The 15,447-nt window shown below is 40.3% G+C and overlaps 1 protein-coding gene across 4 annotated transcripts in view; it reads left to right on the forward strand.

Annotated features, from left to right (window-relative positions):
* Window positions 1-3,855: 3,855 nt before the first annotated feature.
* Window positions 3,856-15,447, forward strand: part of LOC112394054 (cyclic AMP-dependent transcription factor ATF-7) — a 93,400-nt gene continuing 81,808 nt past the window's right edge. For 3 of the 4 annotated variants that reach the window (XR_003002085.1, XM_024736566.1, XM_024736563.1), the window contains exon 1: window positions 3,856-3,977. The gene's annotated coding sequence lies outside the window, so the exon portion shown is untranslated. Of the gene's footprint in view, window positions 3,978-4,264; window positions 4,310-15,447 lie in introns of those variants that run through there. The other variant, XM_024736564.1, reaches the window with a different exon arrangement.

Raw genomic sequence — 15,447 nt, forward strand, 5'->3', positions numbered from 1 at the left:
ATAATAATGCATATATGTGGAATCTAGAAAAATGGTATAGATATATAGCAAAGCAGAAATAGAGACACAGGGCTTCCCTGGTGGTGCAGTGGTTAAGAATCCGCCTGCCAATGCAGGGGACACGGGTTTGATCCCTGGTCCGGGAGGATCCCACATGCCGCAGAGCAACTGAGCCCGTGCACCACAACTGCTGAGCCTGTGCTCTAGAACCCACGAGCCAACAACTACTGAGCCCGCGTGCCACAACTACTGAAGCCCACACACCTAGAGCCCGTGCTCCTCAACAAGAGAAGCCGCCGCAATGAGAAGCCCATGCACAGCAACGAAGAGTGGCCCCCACTTGCCGCAACTGGAGAAAGCCCACACACAGCAACGAAGACCCAATGCAGCCAAAAATAAATAAAATAAAATAAATTTATATAAAAAAAAGAAATAGAGACACAGACATAGAGAACAAATGTATGGATACCAAGAGGGAAAGGGGTGGGATGGGAGGAATTGAGAGACTGGGATTGATACATATACATTATTGATACTATGTATAAAATAGACAACCCATGGGAACATACTGTATAGCACAGGGAACTGTACCTAATGCGCTGTGGTAACCTAAATGGGAGGGGATATCTGTATGCGTATGGCTCATTTTTTGTTATGCAGTAGAGGATAACATAACATTGTAAAGCAACCATACTCGAATAAAAATTAATTTAAAAAATAAACAAAACAAAAACAAACTTGTAAATGGATGTTCAGAGTCACATTATTCATAATAGCTCAAAAGTGGGAATAACCCAAATGTCCATCAACTGATGAATGGATAAACAAAAATTGGTATATTCATTCAATAGAATATTATTCAGCCATGAAAGGAATAAAGTACTGATTGACACATGTTACAACCTGAATGAACCTTGAACATTACGGTAAGTGAAAGAAGCCACAAAAGGCCACATATATTATTCCATTTATATAAAATATCTCTAATAGGCAAATCCACAAAATCAGAAAGTAGACTTGTGGTTGCCAGGGTTTGGTGGGGGTAGATTGGGAGTGACTGCTAGTGAATATGGGGTTTCTTTGGGGGGTGATGAAGACGTTCTGGAATTAGATATTGGTGATAGTTGCATAACTTTGTGAATATACTAAAAATCACTGAATTGTACACTTTATTTTTATTTTATTTATTATTGAAGTATAGTTGATTTACACGTACACTTTAAAAAGATGAATTTGGGGAGTTCCCTAGTGGTCTAGTGGTTAGGACTCAGCGCTTTCACTGCCATGGCCCGGGTTCAATCCCTGGTCAGGGAACTGAGATCCCACAAGCCGTGCAGTGCAGCCAAAAAAAAAAAAAAGATGAATTTCATGGTATGTGAATTATATCACGATAAAAAAAATACAGCTGGAACTATGAAGGTAACTTTTACTAAGATAGGGAAAATTAGGGAAGGGGCACATGTGGGCAAGAAAGGAAGAATTTATTTTGGACATAGTAAGTTTGAAATACCAGTCAGACATCCAGGTGGATCTGTTAAGTAGGCAGCTGGAGATATGTCTGCAGTTCAGGGGAGAGATATGGATTGGAGATATACATTCGGGGAAAAAATGAATTAATGCATGTAATACACTTAGAATGGTGCCTGGAACATAGTGAGACCTATAAACATTGTCTATTATAGTAATTATTTTGCATGTATAGAGTAATAGTCAATTGGTCTAACACAATGTGTGGAATCCCTTCTTCTCTGATTTGTAATGCCACCTCTGTTATATACAAATCTCCCATATATATTGAGGTCTGTTTCTATCATTGTATTCTTTTAAGTAGGAATTGTTTTAGGGGAGAGTAGATTGGAAGCCAAGACTCCTCTCAACTTTTCTCAATTCACTTCACAAGAACATAAGTGATTGTATGTTTCTTTCACCTTTGTTACCTGGGGAGAAATCACCTGGATTCTTTCCACCTTTCAGAGGCTATGAGGATAGATGAGATCCTAGGCAGGAAGTTCAGAAAGCAGAGTAATAATATAAAGCTGCAAAAGGATGTTATCTGAGAGAAAAGCGATTCCATGGGTAATATTTTGAGTCAACTGTCCTTATACTTACAGTAACATTTTAAAAGGTACTTTTTTAGTTGTGATAAAAAAAACCACATAACAAGGCTTCCCTGGTGGCGCAGTGGTTGAGAGTCAGCCTGCCGATGCAGGGGACACGGGTTCGTGCCCGGTCCAGGAAGATCCCACATGCCGCAGAGCGGCTGGGCCCGTGAGCCATGGCCACTGAGCCTGCGCGCCCGGAGCCTGTGCTCCGCAACGGGAGAGGCCACAACAGTGAGAGGCCTGCGTACCGCAAAAAAAAACAAAAAACAAAAAAAAACACATAACATAAAATTTACCACCTTCGTAACCATATGAGAAAATTTTAAATACAGTCTTTGCATTTGATGTTTCACCGAAAATCTTCCCAAGGCTGTCTCCTTCTCACAGTTCAAACGTTATTCCTTCAAAGGGGCCTCTCAACACCAGGAGTAAAGTTGCTTCCCTACTCTTGGTCACTTTCCGTCTCATTACCCTGCAGCACTCTTCACTAACTGAAATATATAATATTTGTGTTTATTAACTGTCTCCCTCTTCCCACTAAAACATAAATTCTACCAGAGCAGGGACCTGGTCTGTCTACTCTTCTCCCCATGCCTAGAACAGTTCTTTGCACGTAGTATGTCCAAAGTATTTGTTAAAATACTTACTGAGTAATAAATATAGTGCCTTTTAATTCCAAAGAAGTTTCACACATATTATTTCATTTGATCATTACAACTCTGAGTAAAATGGGATTGCTGGCCTCACTGTAAAGATACTCAAAGAAAATGATAGAGTTGGGAGCTCGCTTTTCCCAATACATGCACTTCAGTTCTAGGGCTAAGGGTATTTCAAACTACTTTGCCATTAAGGAAGTGATAACTCTGGAGGACAATAGAAACAACCTACACATTTTTTTAAAAGTCGCCAGTTCCTGCGGTTGAACTTTTACCACACCCCATCCCCATATACAGACACACAGCAGAGATTACGGCCAGTGATGCTACTGTAAGAGCAAAGAAGAAAATGCAACTATTCGACTGTTTGGAACACTGAATCATCTTATGTAGCTGTCTCGGTTTTTCCCCCACTTTTTTAATTAAAAAAAAAAGTTTTTTGGCGGAGCCGCTCGTCTTGCGGGATCTTGGTTCTGGGACCAAGGAGCCAACCCGTGCCCCCTGCAGCAGAAGCGCGGAGTCCTAACCACTGGAATTCCCCCGCTTTTTTTTTTTTTTTTTTGGCGGTACGCGGGCCTCTCACTGTCGTGGCCTCTCCCGTTGCAGAGCACAGGCTCCGGACGCGCAGGCTCAGCGGCCATGGCTCACGGGCCCAGCCGCTCCGTGGGATCTTCGCGGACCGGGGCACGAACCCGTGTCCCCTGCATCGGTAGGCGGACTCTCAACCACTGCGCCACCAGGGAAGACCCCCACCCCGCTCTTTTTAAATAAAGTTTTACTGAGGTACAACCTTGTCTCGTTTTTAAAGTGCGCTACTTTGAGATAATCTAATTCTCTAGTATGAGAACCGTTTGGATCTCCATTGCTACAGGCACCTGTAAGGAGTCCCTTTCTTCCTTTTTCTTTTTTTTTTTCCCTTTAAACTCCGCAGCCGAACACGTGCGACCAGCGATTAGGAACTCTTACAGCCTCCCTCCTTAGCCCTGCCCACCGAAAGTCCAGCCCCTTCTTTTTCCGGAGCCCCGCCCCTCGGCCCCTTTCCGACTCAGGCCCTGCGGATCTCGCCCTTCCTCCAACTCCTCTCCATATCTCGCGAGAAGTGAGCGCGCCTGGCCGGACGAGAGAAAAGTATCTGCTCCGCTTAGGGGGGAAAGAAGGAGCTGGAGACAGATTGTGGGACCGAGCGCGGGCGGGCGGGAGGCGACGGAGCTACCAGCGGGTGAGTCCAGATAATATTAACTAGTCCATGATCTGACGGGAGTCTCCCCATCAACTCTGGCCAGTCCCAGTGTCCCAGGCCGGGGTCTCCCCTCCCAGTGTGTGTTGGACGGGGGCGCTGAGGCGGTGGCTGGGCCCTGTCTGAGGAAGAGGGTGGGGCATGGGCCAACGCCGACCAATAAGAGAGAAGGAAGTTACGATTGGCGGCGACGAGCACTAATGGGAGGTCATCTTTACCTTGCGGAGTGCCGCCCCTCTTCTCTCCTTCCTCCCGCCTCCTTCCTTTGGGGGGAGGGCGGGGCCAGAGGCCTGAAGTGTGGGGAGAACTTGGGGGTAAGTAGCCCCGGGGGGCACAGGGCGTGGCAAGGAGAGGGGAGTTGAATCCTGAGGGAATGGAAGTCTAGTGGATCCTGTAATGGGGTGGAATGGAGAAAGGGTAGGGGTACTAAACTGGTTGAAGACCCAGAGCTTCTTCAAAGAGTGGGGTTAGAGGCTTGGCATTGGAAGAGTCAGGGGTAATAGGCAGGAGGTGGGCATGAGTAGGTGAAAACATGGTATTTGGTTTTGCTGGGAAGATAGGGAGGAGTAAGTGGAAGTGAGAGCATGACATTTCGATTGAATTATAAAAAAGAGGACCAGGGACATGATATCAGAGAGAAAGTATGGATATGGAGAAAATTAAGTGAACGAGTTTAGGAAGACTTCGTAGAGGTGGGCTAGTGGCCAAGAGGTATCACTTTGGGAAGGGTATGGGGGAATCCAGAAGGGTAAGGGGAGGTGTTTGGTTAGGAGACGGCTCATATGTACAGGTGTTTAGCCTAGGTATCAGAAGAAGCCTGGGAAATGGATTTAGGGCTTTTGGTGGATATGGCACCCAGTCTGGTGACCAGCCTGCAAGAAAGTTGGGATAGGGGTAGAGAAGGAGAAAAATAGAACACTTTCATCACTTCTGCTCAGATTTCCTTTCTCTCTCTCTTCCTGTTCTGCACTTCATCTCTTCCTCAACTCAGGGATGGGGGCTTGGGACTTAAGCGGCCAAGTTGGAGCTCCATCGGGAGTTATACGTTGCTCTGAATTGCTTGTTATGTTCTGTGACTGGGGTGTTTACTACCCAGGGCACCTTCTCCCCATATCCCCGCGTTGCTGCTTTCCTAACTGTAAAAGTTTGTTTTCTACTTATCAGAGGGTGTTTTAGTATCTTTGAGGGTTGTGTCATAGTAAGTGTAGGTTTGTAGGGGTGTGCAGAGTTTTCTCCGCAAGCTCACTTGATTCCTACTTTTAAAAACTTTTCAGTAGTATAAATAATTCTTGCAGAGACATAGGTCTTTATAGGTATTCTAAGCACAGAAAAATGTACTAAACTGGTTTGTTTTGTTAAATGTGTTTCTTACCCACTCGTATTCTTGAAGAGTTGCTAAATGAATGGTTGCAGTTAGTTTTAGTTAGCTTATGTTTTTTTAAATGGTGTAAATAAAATGGGCACGTATTTCAGGAAAGTGAAAAATTTTCAGTTTCTTCCTTTGTGTTCCGATTCAGAAGCTAAAGATAAGTCATAATATTGATATCTTGGGGGCAAGGGTTGGGGAAATCAAACACAATTTGTACTTAAACATGGAGGATACTTTAAGGTAAGTGGAGACTATTGCGAAATGTAACACGTCTGTGAGAAAGGAAGCTAAAGAAAAGTTTGGCAGCTATACTAAGTAGTCTTACCAGTTCTTAATTCTGTACAAAAAAGGGACAAGTCTTTGCCCTTTGTTTGATAGTTGTGTATTATTTAATAATGAGCTAATACAGCCAATTAATTAATGACTTCTTTGCTATTGCATAGATTTGTCTTTTACATTCTTTTTCTTCTCCTCTTACTTTTGGAAGCAAAATAACATCTGAAATATACCGGTAAAGGTGTCACATGAGGAGAAACCAGAGTATGTTACTTTGTATTAACCTTTGGTATTCAGCAGCCATTTGTCCTCCTGGCCAGGAGGTTACCCCTGCAGCACATAGAGACCAATTAATTACTGACCTTTTAGCATTAATTACTTAATTGGGTTCCAGTATTTCACATTGAGAGCATTGTTATTGGATATTCAGACATTTTCACAGTTTGCCTGGCAGCAGCACAAAAAAATATCCAATGAGAGAGCAAAGTTCCTTGTTTTATTCTTCCATCCTAGAATTTGTGATGGCTTTGACTTGGGCACTATCTCAGTGTTAACACCTAGCAGAAAGCTAGAGAATGAGGAACACTGCTCATTTTAAACTTGTGGATCAAAGGTTACATCCTGTGATAGTTTCAGTGTTGTAACTCTTAAGCATTTTTGTTTACCATGGCTTTTAAATGTTAATAGAGACTGTTTTTGTATATCTCCTTTATCTTTCTTCTCCCTGCTTCCAACCCAAAATGAAATTTGTTTTTTCATCCTACTCTCAAGCCGCTGCTTTAAGTCCCTGGCTCTGCCTGAACACAGCTGCTCTGAAGTTCTCACAAGTTATTGTTTTGTACATGTCAAGAGTTAGTTTTTCTAGGCTGCAGTAGGAAGGAGTCAGTGTTACAGCAGCCTCCTCTCCACGTCTGATGAGGAGGAGCCTTTTTGGAAGGAAGTTTTAGGTGGAGCAAATAGCATTGCCATGTACATGTCTAATAAAAACAGCTCTCTTCTTGAAACTAGTTGGCAGACTGGCATACAGTTGCTTCTTATCCCTTGATAAAGGTACTAAAGTTAAGGTGCATATGTTGTTTCTTTGAGAAAAACAAACGCAGCATTCAGTTAAAAAGAAAAAGCATTATTTCTCTTTTAGAGTTCATGAAAAAAGTCTTCCATCTCTAGAAACATGTCAAATAAAACAATTTTTAAGCTTCCCATTTTGAATATTGCCTTCCCCTAATAGGCTTATTTTAGGATCAAGTATTGATATATTCATGAAGTGTGAAAATGCATCATTTTGGAATGTCTGGTGGGTGGTCTTTTAATTTCTGAATGCTGTAAGGAAGGGGTCCCTACTTCGTAGATACCCTGTTCCGTTATTGGAGCTCTGCTTTTTAGAACATTCTTTACATTGTGAAACTCTTTACTCCTGCCATCTGAAGCTACAATAAATAAAGGTAATTCCTTGTCAGCATGGTAGCCCTTCAAATATTTGATGACAGTTATGTTCTGTTACGGCTTCTCTTACTGGGGTAAATATCCCACGTTCTTTCAACCATTCTTTAAGTGACATTTTTTTTTTTTTTTTTTTTTTTTTTTTTAATACGAGCGGAGCACAGGCTCCGCACGCGTGGGCTCAGCAGCCATGGCCCACGGGCCCAGCCGCTCCGCGGCATGTGGGATCCTCCCAGACCGGGGCACGAACCCGCGTCCCCTGCATCGGCAGGCGGACTCTCAACCACTGCGCCACCAGGGAAGCCCTAAGTGACATTTTTAATAAAGTTCAGTCTCCTCATCAACTTAGTTGCCTGAGTTTTTAGGGTTTCTTATCTAGATCTGAATATAACATTTCAGATATAATCTGATCAATACAAAGTACAGGGGAGAGTAGGGCCTCTTTTTTCACTGCTCTCAATACCTCTGTTCTTAAAGCCTAAGATCACATTAATTTATATAATTAATTTTTAAATTTTAATTGAGGAATTTGTGTTTATCCCTGTAATTGTCATCTTGTTAGTTTTGGTTTTTTTTTATTGAAGTATAGTTGAATTACAATGTGCTAATTACTGCTGTACAGCAAAGTAACTCAGTTATACATATATGTACATTCTTTTTCATATCCTTTTCCATTATGGTTTATCACAGGATTTTTAAAAATATATTTATTTACTTGGCTGCACTGGGTCTTAGTTGTGGCATGCGGGATCTTCGTTGCGGCATGCAGGATCTTTAGTTGTGGCATGTAGGATCTAGTTCCCTGACCAGGGATCGAACCCAGGCCCCCTGCTTTGGGAGCACAGAGTCTTAACCAGTGGACCACCAGGGAAGTCCCTTATCACAGGATATTGAATATATTTCCCTGTGCTATACAGTAGGACCTTGTTGTTTATCCATTCTCTATATACCAGTTTACATCTGCTTGTTATTTTTAGCCTCTTAACCATTCCTCATATCTTTCTGTCGTTGATAGTTAAATTTGATAAAAATGACACCTATGTTTTTGTTTTAGGTCACTGGTAAAAATATACAAGGGTGGAACAATGCTATGTAATATCAGCACACTATCATTAAGTTGATATTAATCCATTAATGAACCTTTTGGGTAAAATTCAGTTATGAATCCACCTACTGTTTTATTACCTAACCTATATTTCATATGAAGAAAGTGAAGTTAGACATGAGTTACTATTTAGCTTTCTTATGCTAGTATTTATAGATCACTGCATTACTTGCCAGTGGTTCATAAGCCATTTAATAATTCATTTTATAATCTTCCTGGGAAACAATATTTCATCAGAATATAGTGTCTGCACTCTACCTTCCCTGGCCCCTGTTTTTTCTAAGTATTATTTTTTCCCCACTTCCAAGACCTCTGGTCCTGCTTTCTTTCTTTTTGTTTTTTGCGGTACGCAGGCCTCTCACTGCTGTGGCCTCTCCCGTTGCGGAGCACAGGCTCTGGACGTGCAGGCTCAGCGGCCATGGCTCACAGGCCCAGCTGCTCCGCGGCCTGTGGGATCTTCCCGGACCGGGGCACGAACCCGTGTCCCCTGCATCGGCAGGCGGACTCTCAACCACTGCACCACCAGGGAAGCCCTGGGCCTTTTTTCTTTAAAAAAAAAAAAAAAAAAATTTTAGAATGATTTAATAGTGTTTCCTCATAGTTGTATGTTTTTTGTCATCAGATGAAATTCTGTTTTGGAAACTCCTTTAGGAAGAAACATCATTCCCTGAACATTTTAAGTTACATATCAAAGAATTAAACTATTGCCCAGGGCTTTCCTGGTGATATATATATATATATCATTGCTATTTACAATTGTAGTTTATTGGTGTGGTGATCTAAGTTTGTCATGCTATGTGCTTAAGGTAAAATGGTGCTTACAAATAAAATAAAACATCAGAAGACATCTCTAGGGACTAAATAAAGACTTTATGTTGGCAGCCAACAACCTTCCTGTGTGTTAATTTTAGCCTGATAGTTGAATTATGTTTGAGCAATTTTAGCTGATAAATGCAGTTTTAAAGCACCTTCCTCTTTTGAGGTTTTAATTTTTACTTTCATTTTTAGAAAATTGCAAATTGTGAATGGAAATGTTTGTACATTTTCTTTTGACACATTCTCATCCATCTGAGATTGTAGTTATGAATTCTCCTGGAAAGCAGAAGGATGGACTTGATGACCCCCAAGGTCCTTTCCAATCTAAACATTCGTAAGTAGAGGCTCAGATCAAGGAACTTACTATTGAAAAATCAGGAAGAAATTGAAATGGTTCTACTGACCCAGTGGGAATGGATAAACAAAAAGTAAGGAACACAAATGATAAGAAATAATAATTCCTTTGAGCTAAACACAAAACAAATGAACAACAACAAATATTTTGCATTGGGGTCATTTTATGTCTTAAAATATTTTATCATGACATTTTCTCTTCAGAATTTCCCTGGTGGACACTGTGTTGAAAGAATGTGGTTGTTTTTTTTCTTTCTGTTAAGTCATAGTATTTTGTTTCCTTTCCTTCTCCTGTTTGTCCTTTTGTTGAGAAATGTTAAAAAAAAGAAATCTGAATAATTTTCTCACTGCCTGTATACAGTGAAGCAAAATTCAGTTCAGTTTTGAAAGTAAACATATACTGCATGGCTTCCTTAGAGAGGAAGGATGAATGGTAAAATTCAGGAAAGGTTTTTTTTAATATATAAATTTATTTATTTTTGGCTGTGTTGGGTCTTCGTTGCTGTGTGCAGGCTTTCCCTAGTTGCGGCGAGTGGGGGCTACTCTTTATTGTGGTGCGTGGGCTTCTCATTGCGGTGGCTTCTCTTGTTGCAGAGCACGGGCTCTAGGCATGTGAGCTTCAGTAGTTGTGGCACACAGGCTCAGTAGTCGTGGCTTGCGGGCTCTAGAGTGCAGGCTCGGTAGTTGTGGTGCATGGGCTTAGTTGCTCTGCGGCACGTGGGATCTTCCCGGACCAGGGCTCAAACCCATATCCCCTGCATTGGCAGGCGGATTCTTAACCACTGTGCCACCAGGGAAGCCCAGGAAAGGTTTTATGAAAAGACAAATTTACTACCTAGTTTTTAAAACTTTGTAAGCAGACATCTAGGAAAGATTCCCAACTAAACCAAAGGTGAGCTACAACAGTAGTGTCATGAAGGAGAATAGAACTCATTACAAACTCATGACTTTGTTAGCTTCTTTTCATCTTTCGGTGAGTTTAATCCTGAATGTTCTCATATATTTGAAACCTGACTGTGCAAAAAGTTTCTCTAATTCAATACTGCATTTATCCTTAATAAATATCAATTTGTGAAAGTCTAACAAGAGCCAAGATTTAGCTTGAAAAGTTACTTTGTGAGCTTGTGGCTGGGGCCTTCATGGGAATAGTTTTGTTCTGTCATCTCCTCACCTTCTCACAAAACCCAACTTGTTTTCTTTGTGTAGAATTACTTACTAATATCTTCTTATCTGATATAGTGCCTCTTTCTGACATAGCGGACAGAGGAGATTTATGTTCTAAATTGGCCGCATTTTATTTGGGGCTTAAAATTTACCATGTAGTAGAAAAGTAAAAAATAGAGCATAACCATTCTTTTTGAAATAGGAATATGCCTGACTTTATTATAAAAACAGGATGACTAATTGAATATAACATACGATTGCTGTAAATGATTTGTGTTGGCACCAAGTTTCTGGCCAGTAATGTTTAAGCTATCAAACTTGAGTAACACCATCCTAGTTTTATTTAACATGGTTTTTCCGATATTTCTGGTACTAACATGTCTTTCGTAGCACCATTTAAATTTTTTTTTAAGTTTTGGTCAAGCATTAGTTTGCTAATATTTTACATATCTATGCTAGGGACTTTTGAAAGTCAGTGAGCATTGGAATACCCCAGGTAGGTCGCTGTGCTGCCAGTATGTGGACAGTCTTAGAAAATAGATTTTTTTCTTGAGAATTTCTAAGCATCTCCATGATTATCATTGTGGGATATTGTAGCTATTTCCTATCTGGGACCAAACTCATACTGGGGTTTAATGTTAAAGTCTATCAGGTTTGTTGTTGTTTGCAGCCTATTTAAATTAAGTCCATGAAGGTTTAAAATTTATCCTTAAAGATCAGTGTTTTGGGGTTGATTGCTATTGCTTTGCTGTTTCACTTCATCTGAAAATGAGTACACAAAAAACCAAAACACAACACTAGATTTTTGACAGCCTACCAGTTTCCAGGAATTTTTTTACTTCTAAAATCATATTGAGGCCAAACACAGATAGGTATTAGTTCTCTAGTTATTTCTTTTTTTTTTTTTTTTTTTTTTTTTTTTTTTTTTTTTTTTTTTTTTTGCGGCTCCGGACGCGCAGGCTCAGCGTCCATGGCTCACGGGCCCAGCCGCTCCGCGGCATGTGGGATCTTCCCGGACCGGGGCACGAACCCGTGTCCCCTGCATCAGCAGGCGGACTCTCAACCACTGCGCCACCAGGGAAGCCCTCTCTAGTTATTTCTAACTCAGCTTCCTGATATCACTTTAGCAAGTTGTTGCTTCTTTGTTTTTGCTTTATTAGCCTTTCTGAGAATAGCTCAGAATAGTTCCTTGAATCCTCCAAAAGCCTGGAGAGAAAGTTCTAGTCTAGTAGTTGCCTGTATGAAGCTGTTTCCATATAGGTTCTAAGCTTTGGCCATGTGTTGCCTAACTTATGATTCAGCCTAATTCTCACTCCCATCTGTTTTCAGTCATTTGCTGCAAAACTATTTGGTCTATTTAAGCCGGTTCTGTTCTTTGAAACCTGTCCCTGCATGCCTGAGCCTGAAATCCAGAAATTAATTTTAACTTTCCCTTTGATCAATTCAGGGCACTCTACTGTTTATTTCTCAAACTGTGGGTCTCAAACTGCTTTTAGTCTCAGTACCCACCCCTCTATACTCTTAAAAATTATTGAGAACTCCAAAGAGCTTTTGCTTATCATGGTTATATCTATTAATATTTAGTATATTAGAAATTAAAATGGAGAAAATTTTAAAATATTTATTTGCTTATTTTAAAATAACAACATACACACAAAAAAATAACAACATAAATAGCTATCTATAGTTTTAAAAAAAATTGGGGGAAGAACATCAAATGTCTGGCTAATAAAAAACAGCTGTATTCTCATATCTGCTTCTGCATTCAGTCTGTTACAATATGTTGTTTTGGTTGAAGTATACGAAGAAAACCTGTGCTTACACAGATATGTAATAGGAAAAGGAAAGATTCTTTTCAGATAATTGTAGATAATCTTTCTTCTTTGATACTACGTCAAAATCTGAAAAGTGATAGTTTCTTAAAGGTTAGCTATTGTGTAGAATCTGATACCACATCTGTGAACTTTTAATACTCTGTTACATAAAAATGAATTGGCCTATGTTGCCCCTTAAATAGATCTTTTACCCTTGTATGATTTGAACACCCATGAACCCTCTGAAAGGGTCTCAAGGATCTGTAGAGATCCCTGGAGCCCACTTTGAGCACTGATGTCTTATGGTACCAAACTTGAAAAATACAGTTGTTTACCATACGGGAGGAATATCCAACCATTTAGTGCATCTCAAAGGGTAGGTTACTGACCATTTGCATCAGAATTACCAAGGGTGTTTTTTAAAGTGTAGATTCTTGGGCCCCAAAGCCAAGAGAATCCAGGAGGCCTGTGAATCTGTATTTTTACATGGAGCCTAGATGAATATGCTAAAGATTGAGAACTATAGAGGTAGGTTAATCAATCATGTTTTAAGAAAACCTAATTTCTAAATTTCGAGAAGTCAGATGAAAAATTAGTACTTGAATAGTCACATAACAAAAGTCCTTAATTAACAATCACTCTGACATTTGTCATAATTGGGATATCTTAACCTTGTATTTTAATTAATAATAGTTACCATAAATACCAGGAGTTGGCAAACTAAAGCCAGATGGTAAATATGTGCTTTGCAGGCATGAGGTCACTTGTTGTAACTACAGCTCCGGCATTGTAGCACAGAAGTAGCTAGCCAGAGACAACATGCAAAGAATAAGCATGGCTGTGTTCCCATAAAACTTTATTTATGAACACTAAAATTTGAATTTCATGTAGTTTTCACATGTCACAAAATTTTCTTCCTTTGATTTTTTTCAACCATTTAAAAATGTAAAAAGCATTCTTAGCTTGTGGGCCATATAAAAACAAGTGGCAGGCTAGATTTGGCCCATGGGCTGGAGTTTACCAATTCTTGATTTATACTATAACTGGATTATGAGTTTAAAAATTATTATAATAAAATATACTTTAAAAAAATTTACTTATTTTTATTTTTTGGCTGTGTTGGGTCTTCGTTGCTGTGAGCGGGCTTTCTCTAGTTGCGGTGAGCAGGCTTCTCATTGCGGTGGCTTCTCTTGTTGCGCAGCACGGGCTCTAGGCACGCGGGCTTCAGTAGTTGTGGCTCACAGGCTCTAGAGTGGAGGCTCAGTAGTTGTAGCGCACGGGCTTAGTTGCTCTGTGGCATGTGGGATCTTTCCGGACCAGGGCTCAAACCCACGTCCCCTGCAGGCAGGTGGATTCTTAACCACTGCACCACCAGGGAAGCCCAATTATAATAAAATATACTTAATGTTCAAACTATCAACATTATTTAATTTTCCTAGACAAAAATAATGCTCCAAGAAATTATAGTCCCTCAAGTTCATATTTCTGGACATTCGTTTATATAATAAACATATAATAAACACCTATTGTGTGTAAACTTGGAAATACATGATTTACTTAGGAGTAGTCATACAATATGCAAGTTGTCATACAACTTTCAGGTGTTATAAAAAAATACAGTGTCCATTTTTATATCTTCTTTGGGGTGTGTGAGAACAGGTAACTAGGGTTCAGTCCAACCTCAACCTCTTGACTCATCTTTTGCATTTTTTTTTCTTAACTCTCTACCTCAGTTTTCCAATCTGTTAGCAAAGTGCTTTACAAAAGGCTAATTAGTTAAAGGTTATAGACTTATATATGCTTTTTTGTTTGTTTGTTTTTGTTTTGTTTTTTACCGGCACACGGGCCTCTCACTGTTGTGGCCTCTCCCGTTGCAGAGCACAGGCTCCGGACGCGCAGGCTCAGCAGCCATGGCTCACGGGCCCAGCCGCTCCGCGGCATGTAGGATCTTCCCGGACCGGGGCACGAACCCGTGTCCCCTGCATCAGCAGGCGGACTCTCAACCACTGCACCACCAGGGAAGCCCTATGCTTTTTATGTAATCCTTTTGGGGCATTTGGTTTACCTACTAATGAAATAGTGTGTTAAACTGTTGTTATGCTAAATACTACAGTGGAAAATGAACCCAGAATTTATGAACAGAAATTTCAATTCCTAAATAATCTACTGCCTAGTAAAACATGAGTCTTCTTTGTTTTCTGCGGTTAACATACCTTCATTATAGTGTCACTGTTCATAGGTTTATTGGAATCTTTTCCTAAAGTCAGTGTTCTAGATGTAATGCAAGTCACAGGAGCACAGAGTATCTTATGGAGAATAAAATGTTGAGGCTGCTATGGTGAAGAGCTTCAGTGTTTGTACTCTTTGCTTAGCAGCAGCTAAATTATCTAAGAGTCTGAAAGTTGGTATCCAAAGTTATGGTTTTGGAAGAGAACTGTTTATATATAATTTTTTTCTTTTTAATATCATAGGGGAATGGGGCCTGTAGAGCTCTGTTTGGGTGCCGGTCTAAATTTTTTAGCGTATTTGTAGCTCACTGAAAGGCATTCAGTACCTTCTAAGCTTGGTTTCAACTCTCTTTATTCCCTTTGTGTTGGACAGTTGGGGCAATTTCTAAGTGTTTAATATAAGTACTACTTGTTGTTAGGCAGCATTTGTGGATTCTGAAAACGGGTCCTTGAGGGTAACTAATAAGGAATTATCTTGAAATGCTTGATTTACCCTGTGTATCAATCTAAGTTTCCACCATGTCTGTTTCTATTTGATGCTATTAGTTTACATTTTTAGAAAGATTTTTTTGGTAGTTCATTTTGAACTTTGTCAGTTGGTTCTGTGGTTCTGTTGCTTTGTAGTAGAGAGTGAACAACTTTGTATAATTTTTAAATACTATACTGTTTAGTGCTTTAGAGTAGTCTAGCAGAGGGACTTCCCTGGTGGTCCAGTGGTTAAGACTTCACCTTCCAATGCAGGGGGTACAGGTTCAATCCCTGCTTGGGGAGCTAAGATCCCACATGCCTTGCAGCCAAAAGACCAAAACATAAAACAAAAGCAATATTGTAACAAATTCAATGAAGACATTAAGAATGGTCCACGTCAAAAAAAAAAAAAATTCTT

This window comes from Neophocaena asiaeorientalis, unplaced genomic scaffold (assembly GCF_003031525.2).
Source record: "Neophocaena asiaeorientalis asiaeorientalis breed wild unplaced genomic scaffold, Neophocaena_asiaeorientalis_V1.1 scaffold134, whole genome shotgun sequence".
NCBI classification, from domain to species: domain Eukaryota; kingdom Metazoa; phylum Chordata; class Mammalia; order Artiodactyla; family Phocoenidae; genus Neophocaena; species Neophocaena asiaeorientalis.